This window comes from Arachis ipaensis, chromosome B7 (genome assembly GCF_059453495.1).
Source record: "Arachis ipaensis isolate K30076 ecotype BB chromosome B7, ASM5945349v1, whole genome shotgun sequence".
Lineage (NCBI taxonomy): Eukaryota > Viridiplantae > Streptophyta > Magnoliopsida > Fabales > Fabaceae > Arachis > Arachis ipaensis.
In genome coordinates, this window is record NC_142442.1 from 79,070,001 (window position 1) to 79,080,002 (window position 10,002).

Genomic DNA, 10,002 nt, shown 5'->3' on the forward strand with positions numbered 1-10,002 from the left:
TCTTCGCGCACCATTCCCAACTTTCCGCACCCACGGGTGCGCATGAGGTGCGCGTATGCGTCGAAGCAGAATTCCCCAAAATCCAAATCTTCATGTTCCTTCCACTTGTGCATGGTTTCTTTCTCTCTCCTAGGCCATTCTTGCCCTATAAACTCTGAAATAACTCAACAAACATATCACGGCATCGAATGGTAATAAAAGAGGATCAAAACATGGCTATTTTAAGGCAAAAGAAGCATGTTTTTCATCGTGAAGCAATATTAGGAAGAGAACACAAAATCATGCAATTCTTGTGAATAAATGCGGAAAATATTGACAAAATCCCTCAAATTCTACACAATATAAACCACAAAATTGGGGTTTATCAACGGCCATCGAAGCAAAAAGGCCATGCAATGTAAACGGTTAAGAGTAAAAGCCTCAAGTCGGCTTAACAATCAATCATCTAATAAGCAAAAGGGTAAACATTTTACTCCTATACTACAAAGTATCCACAACATACACTAAAAAGCCACTACGGCCCAAAAGTTCAAATGTTCATAAGTCACTTCCTCGGGAGGTCGACAATCTTGCCATCTTTAATGGTCTTGAATGTGCTAACAGTGGAGACATCGAAATCAGGGGCTAGCAACTTCACCTGCACCTTGATCACCTCCTCGGTAGCACCAATGGCGTTCCGAGCATGCTTCACGGTCTCCCTATTTTTCTTCTTTAGATCGGCGACCTCAGCCTTAGCAGCATCTGCCGACGAGACGGTGTCAACAAGCTTCTTGTTTAATTCTTCTGCTCACCCCGAGCAGCGTTGAGCTGCCTGATGAGTGGATATTTTATACACTTTTTATATCATTTTAGTTATGTTTTGTTCAAATTTTATTATGTTTTCATAGGTTTTAGTGCAAAATTCACATTTTTGGATTCTACTTTGAGTTGTTGTGTTTTATGATAATTTCAGGTAAATTCTGACTGAAATTGAGGACTTTTGAAAAAGTCTGAATCAGGAACAGAGAAAGGACTACAGATGTTGTCAGATTTTGACCTCCATACACTCGAAGGAGCATTTCTAGAACTATAGAAGTCCAAATGGCATGCTCGCAATAGTATTTGAAATCTAACATCCAAGGCTTTCTAGCAATATATAATAGTTCATACTTATCTCTGGAATCGAAGGTCCAAAACTGGCTTTCAATGCCAGCTACAAACCCCATTCCTGGCGTTGGACGCTTAAAAGGGAGCAGCTGGCGTCCAACGCCCAAAAGGGAAGCAAGGTGGGCATCTAACGCCCCAAAGGGAGTACCAACTCATGGAGTCACCCCAAACTCAGCCCAAACACTTACCAAGTGGGCCTAGGAAATGGATTAGTATTTAAGGAAGAGATCACCCATGTTTAGAGATCTTCTTCCTCCTCCATTCAAACATTACACTATTTTCTGTAAAAGCATGAGCAACTAAACCTCCTAAGTTAGGGTTAGGAGCTCTGCTGATTCTTATGGATTAATAATATTACTATTCTATTTCAATATGCGTTTGATTCCATTCTCTTGTACATTTTCGTTCTTCAATCATGAATTGAGGATGACCCATGACAATCATCCGTATTCTACATGGGTTCCATGTAAGTCTTGCCCGGATAGCATTGAATCACAAGCTAGAGAATGCATTGCAGATTCCAAGAGCGTGCCTGCGCGACTTTGGATATGTGACATATAATCCCGTTGACCATGAGTTACTGAGGTTTCTGTGGCGTTAAGGCTAGAGTATGAGAAGCAGCGTTCCCTGATCCGAAAGATCCGACCTTGCTTGTGGCGTTTTGAGTAGGATCGTGAAGGGGAGTGGATTGGTTAGGTCTTCACCTTTGACTATGGTGGGAAGCCATGAGTTAACTTGATGAGGATGCTACATGAGTTACTCGGATATAGTGGACTGCTATGGTTCAGAAGAGACTAACTTGATGAGGATGCTACATGAGTTAGTCAATTATGGCTGCCATTGAATGAATCGTGCATTGTTGAAGTAGACAGTAAGAAAAGTTAATCTGGAAAGAATACGCATCTCCGAAGCCTTAACTAATTATCCATAATTGCTTTTACACTAATATGGTATCTCGTTCTTATTATTTCGTTTATACTTTTAAACAAACAACCATCTTTTCTAATCATATGACTATGATTTACAAGATAGTCATTGCTTGCTCAATCTGACAATCTCCATGGGATCGACCCTCACTCACTTGAGGTATTACTTGGATGACTCGGTGCTATTGCCGGTTAAGTTGTGCAGGCTTCAATTTTGTGCACCAAGTTTTTGGCACCATTGCCGGGGATTGTTCTGAGATTGACAAACTACCGGACTATCTTATTGGTTAGATTAGGTATGTTTTAAGATTTATTTGCTCTTTTGTCCGTGTCTTTTGCTTTCTTTTCCAAAAATTTTTCAAAACCTTTATCTGTTTTTGACCATCTATTTCCTTTCGAGTTTTCTGTTTTGAGTCTTACCTGTTTCTTATTTCCTTTTTCAAAAATTTTTCAAAATCTTTTTTTTTTGGTAATCTTTGTTTTTTGTTTGAGTCTTGTGTCAGTCCTTAAGTTTGGTGTCTCTTTTTATCTTTGGTCCTTTTGGTACTGTTGATCTGTCTTTTCTGGAGTTTTTAGAAAATTGTTCTTATTTTCTTCTTAGTATTCAAACTGTTCTTGTTAGTTTCTTTTATTTGATTTCAAATTCTTTAAGTTTGATGTCTTTTGGTATTTTTCTTACAAATTTTGAAAAATTAGTGTCTTGGCTTTTAAAATATTAAGTTTAGTGTCTTTTTGAGTTTTTCTTTTCTTAAATTTTTGAAAAAGTATTCTTCATTGTGTTCAAATTGTTCTTGGTATTTTTCTTTGTTTGATCTTAAAATTTTTAAGTTTGGTGTCTGATGCTAGGGCATCTTGGCTAGTTTTACTAGCCATTTTTTGTATGCTTTAGGTTGGTTTCATGCATTTTCTTAGGAAATAAGAAAGTATTTGGTTGAAAATGCATTCATACCATGATTCAAGCAAACATTGTGAATTTTGAATGATTTTATGAGAATTATGCATGAATTGAATGATAAAATGGATGATGCATGATCTCATGATTAAGAACAAGACTTTGATGCACTTTGTTTGATTGATTTCAGGTAACAAGAAGCAGAGAAGAGCCACGTTAGTGGCTACGTTAGTACCACTAACGTGGCCATTAATGTGGAAGGAAAGAAAGTTTAGAACGTTAGTGGTAAAAGTAAACACCATTAACGTTAGCGAAGGGCAAGAAGACCCACGTTAGTTTCCATGTTAGTTACATTAACATGGGAACTAACGTGGAAGGAAAGGGAAACTCCAACGTTAGTGGAAAAAGTGAACGCCACTGGTGCACGAAATTGTGATCTCATGGTAACGGCGCCAAAAACTCTGTACGCACGTCTTAATAAATTATTTTTCATTCACAACTTCGATACAACTAACCAACAAGTGCACTGGGTCGTCCAAGTAATAAACCTTACGTGAGTAAGGGTCGATCCCACGGAGATTGTTGGTATGAAGTAAGCTATGGTCACCTTATAAATCTCAGTCAGGCGGATATAAAATAGTTATGGAGTTTTCGAACATAAATAATAAATAGATAGAAAATAAGGATAGAAATACTTATGTATATCATTGGTGAGAATTTCAGATAAGTGTATAGAGATGCTTTCGTTCCTCTGAACCTCTGCTTTCCTGCTGTCTTCATCCAATCAGTCTTACTCCTTTCCATGGCTGGCTTTATGTAAGGACATCACCGTTGTCAATGGCTACTTTTTATCCTCTCTGGAAAATGGTCCGATGCGCTGTCACTGCATGGCTAATCGTCTGGAGGCATCACCCTTGTCAATGGCTGCGTCCCATCCTCTTGTGAAAATGGTCCAAATTCTCTGTCACAGCATGGCTAATCATCTGAGGTTCTCGATCATACTGGAATAGGATTCACCCTCCTTTTGTGTCTGTCACTACGCCCAGCACTCGCGAGTTTGAAGTTCGTCACAGTCATTCAATCCCAGAGTCCTACTCGGAATACCACAGACAAGGTTTAGACTTTCCGGACTCTCATGAATGCCGCCATCAATCTAGCTTATACCACAAAGATTCTGATTAAGAGATCCAAGAGATACTCATTCAATATAAGGTGGAACGGAAGTGGTTGTCAGGCACGCGTTCGTGGGGGAATGATGATGATTGTCACGTTCATCACATTCAGGTTGAAGTGCGAATGAATATCTTAGAAGCGGAATAAGTTGAATTGAATAGAAAAACAGTAGTACTTTGCATTAATCTTTGAGGAACAGCAGAGCTCCACACCTTAATCTATGGAGTGCAGAAACTCTACCGTTGAAAAATACATAAGTGAATACAGGGTAAGCATGGCCGAGTGGCCAGCCTCCCATGGAGGTCTATAGATCAAAATATGATCATAAGATGTCTAATACAATAGTAAAAAGTCCTATTTATACTAAACTAGTTACTAGGGTTTACAGAAGTAAGTAATTGATGCATAAATCCACTTCCGGGGCCCACTTGGTGTGTGCTTGGGCTGAGCTTGAATGTTACACGTGTAGAGGTCAATCTTGGGGTTGAACGCCAGTTTGTAACGTATTTCTAGCATTCAACTCTGGCTTGTGACGTGTTTCTGGCGTTTAACTCCAGACAGCAGCGTAGAACTGGCGTTCAACGCCCTTTTACGTCAACTAAACTCGGCCAAAGTATAGACTATTATATATTTCTGGAAAGCCATGGGTGTCTATCTTCCAAAGCAATTGGAAGTGCACCATTTTGAGTTCTGTAGCTCCAGAAAATCCACTTTGAGTGCAGGGAGGTCAGAATCCAACAGCATCAGCAGTCCTTCTTCAACCTCTGAATCTGATTTTTGCTCAAGTCCCTCAATTTCAGCCAGAAAATACCTGAAATCACGGAAAAACACACAAACTCTTAGTAAAGTCCATAAATGTGAATTTAACATAAAAACTAATGAAAACATCCCTAAAAGTAACTAGATTCTACTAAAAACATACTAAAAACAATGTCAAAAAGTGTATAAATTATCCGCTCATCAGCCACTAACGTTTGCGAAGCCAAGAACACCCACGTTAGTGGCCACGTTAGTGCCACTAACGTGGGCATTAAGGTGGAAGAAAGGAGGCAGCTGTGAAAGTTAGTGGAAAAAGTGAATGCCACTAACGTTTGCGAAGCAAAGAAGGCCTACGTTATTGGCCACGTTAGTGCCACTAACGTGAACACTAACGTGGGCAAAATCTCACCCGGTAGCCTGACCATGCCTTTTTCAAACAAGAATAACTTGAGCCACAAAGCTCCAAATGAGGTGATTCTAGTGGCATTGGAAAGTAGGATTCCAGAGCTTTCCAAGCATATATGGCACTACATAGTGGACAATAAATTTGAGGGAGAAAACCTGCTCCGAAAGTGCAAAGATGAACATGGTATCAACCTGTAGTAAGGTCAGCTGACCTCTTCACCTTCCAAGAAGTGTAACTCGAGTTGTAGAGCTCCAAATGATGCACTTTCAATAGCGTTGGAAAGTAGACATCTAGGGCTTTCCAAAAATATATAATAGTATGGAGTGGAAATTAAGTTTGAGCTCCAAAACCTGGCAATATTAATCCCCTAAACGTGGATGTTATTGGCACTCACTTTTTCCAATAACGCCAGCGATTATGCCAGCGACCTTGTGAACTTCAAAGGAGCATAACTTGAGTTATAGAGGTCCAATTGAGGTGATTCTAGTTGCGTTAGAAATATGACATTCAGAGCTTTCTAATGATATATAATACTCTATAGTGGGCATAAAATTGAAGCACAAACCAGAGGCATCTTTTAAGCCCCAAAACCACCAACTGGGTAGCAAGTGTGACGTTAGCCACACTAACTTCAGCACTAACGCCACACTTGTAGCGTTAGTGTGGCTAACGGTAGCACTAACAATTAGCACCTGGACCTCAACTTGATTCACTTCTCTTTCAAGGACCACCCAACCACAAGGAAGCAAGCCCACAAGTGTCAACAAATCAAGGTCACAAGAAGCATCTAGAATAGGAATTTTCATTTAATTGTAATTTACTTTTAGTTTTATTTCATTTTGTAATTTAGGAGAGCCTATATAAAGGCCTTAGTTTTAATATTCAATTCATCCAGGGATTGGAGAGGGGGTTCTGTATTGGGGTCTTCGGACTCCCTCCCCTCACATGCTTTTCTTTTCTTTTTCTTTCCTTAGTAGTAGTTCATTTTATAGTTTGTAATTTTCCAATTATGAATGTTGAAGTCTCAATTTTAATTTTAATCTTCATCTTTATTTTTCTGCACTTCTTTTCTTCTCTGTTGAATAGAGCAATGAACAACTAACTCTTTTCATTGGGTTAGAGAGCTCTGTTGTAATTTGATGGATCAATAATAGTTTTCATTATTCTTCTTCTTTCTTTTCTCTTGATTTTACTAGAAAGATTTCGATCTTCATCCAATTGGGTAGTTGTCTTGGAAAAGAAGCTATTCATACTTGGATCTCTTCGGAACCTTGGAAGAGGAATGAAGAGATCATATTCGAAATGCTTTCTCATGTTGGACCAAATTAGGATTTGGATGGATATAGTGACATATAATTCTACCAATACTTGGATTTGGGAATGCATGTGGTATAATCAGTGACCATACTTTATCTCTTCTCATGAGCAATTAAATCAAGGAATTGGGCAATTGTTCAAGTTTAGAGAGATTGGGTTGCCAAGGAATTGGAATCCAATCACTTAAGATTGCCAAGGAGATGAATGAATGCATTGATTGAGGAAGAGATGAGAATGAACTTTATCCGGAGGATTGCAATATCTCTTGATCCCAATGTTCATTTTATTTTTAGTTCTTACGTTTACTTTTCTTGCCATTTTACTTTTCTGCACTTTATAGTTTTTCCTTTACATTCATGCAATTTACATTTCCTTGTTGCTTATCACTCCAATCTGATTCGTCTAACTAGGATAATCAATTAACCATTGATTGCTTAATCCGTTAATCCCTGTGGATTCGACCTCACTCTATTGTGAGTTTTTACTTGACGACAATTCGGTATACTTGCCGAAGGAAAATTTGTTGAGAGACAAGTTTCTGTGCGTCAAGTTTATGGCGCCGTTGCTGGGGATTAATTGTGATTAACAAAGTACTGGTTGGTTGATTACCTAGATTAGACATTTTCTTTTGTTTTGGTTTGTTCATGTAATTATTTTTGTTCTTTGTTTTCTATGCTCTGCAACTGTTTGTGTTAATGCCTCACCAAGAAACCCCTGTTCGTGACAGCTCTAGCTCTTGGTGATTTTTTTATTAATACAACAGTTTCTTTTATTTAGCTTCTTTTCAAATAAAATTGGCATATGATCACATTCTAAGTTTGGTGTTGCCCTGCAACAATCTGTTTTCAATCTTTCTGGGTAATTGCATCAATTCTAAGAGAAAGTGTCACACTAAGTTTGGGGTGCCACTTATTTTTCTATGCAATATATCCAGCAACACCACTTGTTTGTACAATCATAGTGCCTTTGCTTCTTAGGCCTGTAGTGTCTTTTTTAACCAAGTTTGCTTAATTTTATGCGTTACTCATAGCTTGTTTCTTTTTTTTTTGACATTCATGGTTGAATCACAATCTCAAACACCACTGCTTCTACTTGTTGCTTGCCGGCAAAGCACTTATTCTAAGATGGTGATTGGAGGGAGGAGGTCTACAAGAAAGGACAACAAGGGCGAAGATGAGCTACAAAGGTTGTAAAGTTCCTTTCCTTCTCATTTACTCCCAGTAGACTTAATTGCAATCATGAATGTCTCTTGCTTTGAATTCTAGGATCTACCTCTGTTCTGTTAAGTTACTTTTAGTTTAGTAATAAGCATGGTTTAATACTTATCATTACACCCTCATCTTGAATCTTCTTGCACCCATTATACTTAAAAGTGCATCGAAGAAATCATTCTTTTAAAAGGAAAGTGTTGAGGAATTTTATCAATTTTGAGGCAAGCTAAAGATTAAGAGAAATAGACTGATTATATGATTGTGTATTGAGGTTACATGTTTGTGAAAACTTGCATGGGAGCTCATAGACAGGAATTGAAATTTGGAGAAGTGTTATGGAATTTCTCAAACATCTATTGATCCAAGAAGCAGCAACAAAAGAAAACAAAAGAAAAAGAAAAAAACAAAGAACAAGCCCAAGGCTCTGAGCATCAATTACTAGGAAGAAAAAGAAAGAAACAAGAACTCAAAGAGTTATTGTCCTAGTTAAATGCTTGTGGTGGATTTGTGTCAAAGAGAGAGGCTTGAGCAAGTATATCCTAAGGGGTGCTTCAACACCTAATACCTTAGACCAACTGGTTTGGAAGTATTGATTGAAAGCTTATCTTAAAAAGCCGCTTTGAGACATGATACCTAGAGTCGAGGCCAAGATATAAAAAGAAAAGAAAAATGCTAGAAAATAAGTGCTGCTTCAAAGGTGATAATCTATAAAGAGGATTCCATAATATCATTTGAATGAAAGTCCTAAGATCTAAGACTTCCAAAATGTAAGGACTAATGAGCACTGGAATCCTTGCATAAGCATACAAATTAGAGTTAACCCCACTGTCACTTATTCACTTCACCCACTAAGGCATAATAAGCAATTCTTCAATACATTCCAATTAAGAGAATCCTTTGTGCATAGTTCTTTTCTTGCTTGGGGACAAGCAAGATTTAAGTTTGGTGTTGTGATGCCCAGGCATCGTGGCTAGTTTTACTAGCCATTTTTTGTATGCTTTAGGTTGGTTTCATGCATTTTCTTAGGAAATAAGAAAGTATTTGGTTGAAAATGCATTCATACCATGATTCAAGCAAACATTATGAATTTTGAATGATTTTATGAGAATTATGCATGAATTGAATGATAAAATGGATGATGCATGATCTCATGATTAAGAGCAAGACTTTGATGCACTTTGTTTGATTGATTTCAGGAAACAAGAAGCAGAGAAGATCCACGTTAGTACCACTAACGTGGCCATTAACGTGGAAGGAAGGAAAGTTTAGAACGTTAGTGGTAAAAGTAAACACCACTAACGTTAGCGAAGGGCAAGAAGACCCACGTTAGTTTCCACGTTAGTTACATTAACGTGGAAACTAACGTGGAAGGAAAGGGAAACTCCAACGTTAGTGGAAAAAGTGAATGCCACTAACGTTTGCGAAGCCAAGAACACCCACATTAGTGGCTACATTAGTGCCACTAACATGGGCATTAACATGGAAGAAAGGAGGTAGCTGTGAAAGTTAGTGGAAAAAGTGAATGCCACTAACATTTGCGAAGCAAAGAAGGCCTACGTTAGTGGCCACGTTAGTGCCACTAACGTGAGCACTAACGTGGGCAAAATCTCACCCGGCAGCCTGACCATGCCTTTTTTAAACAAGAATAACTTGAGCTACAAAGCTCCAACTGAGGTGATTCCAGTGGCATTGGAAAGTAGGATTCCAGAGATTTCCAAGCATATATGGTACTATATGGTGGACACTAAATTTGAGGGAGAAAACCTGCCCTGAAAGTGCAAAGATGAACATGGTATCAACCTGTAGTAAGGCCAGCTGACCTCTTCACCTTCCAATAAGTGTAACTCGAGTTGTAGAGCTCCAAATGATGCGCTTTCAAAGGCTTTGGAAAGTAGACATCCAGGGATTTTCAAAAATATATAATAGTATGGAGTAGACATTAAGTTTGAGCTCCAGAATCTGGCAATATTAATCCCCTGAATGCGGACGTTATTGGCACTCACTTTTTCCAATAACGCCAGCGATTATGCCAGCGACCTTGTCAACTTCAAAGGAGCATAAATTGAGTTACAGAGGTCCAATTGAGGTGATTTCAGTTGCGTTAGAAAGCTGACATTCAGAGCTTTCCAACGATATACAATACTCTATAGTGGACATGAAATTGGAGCACAA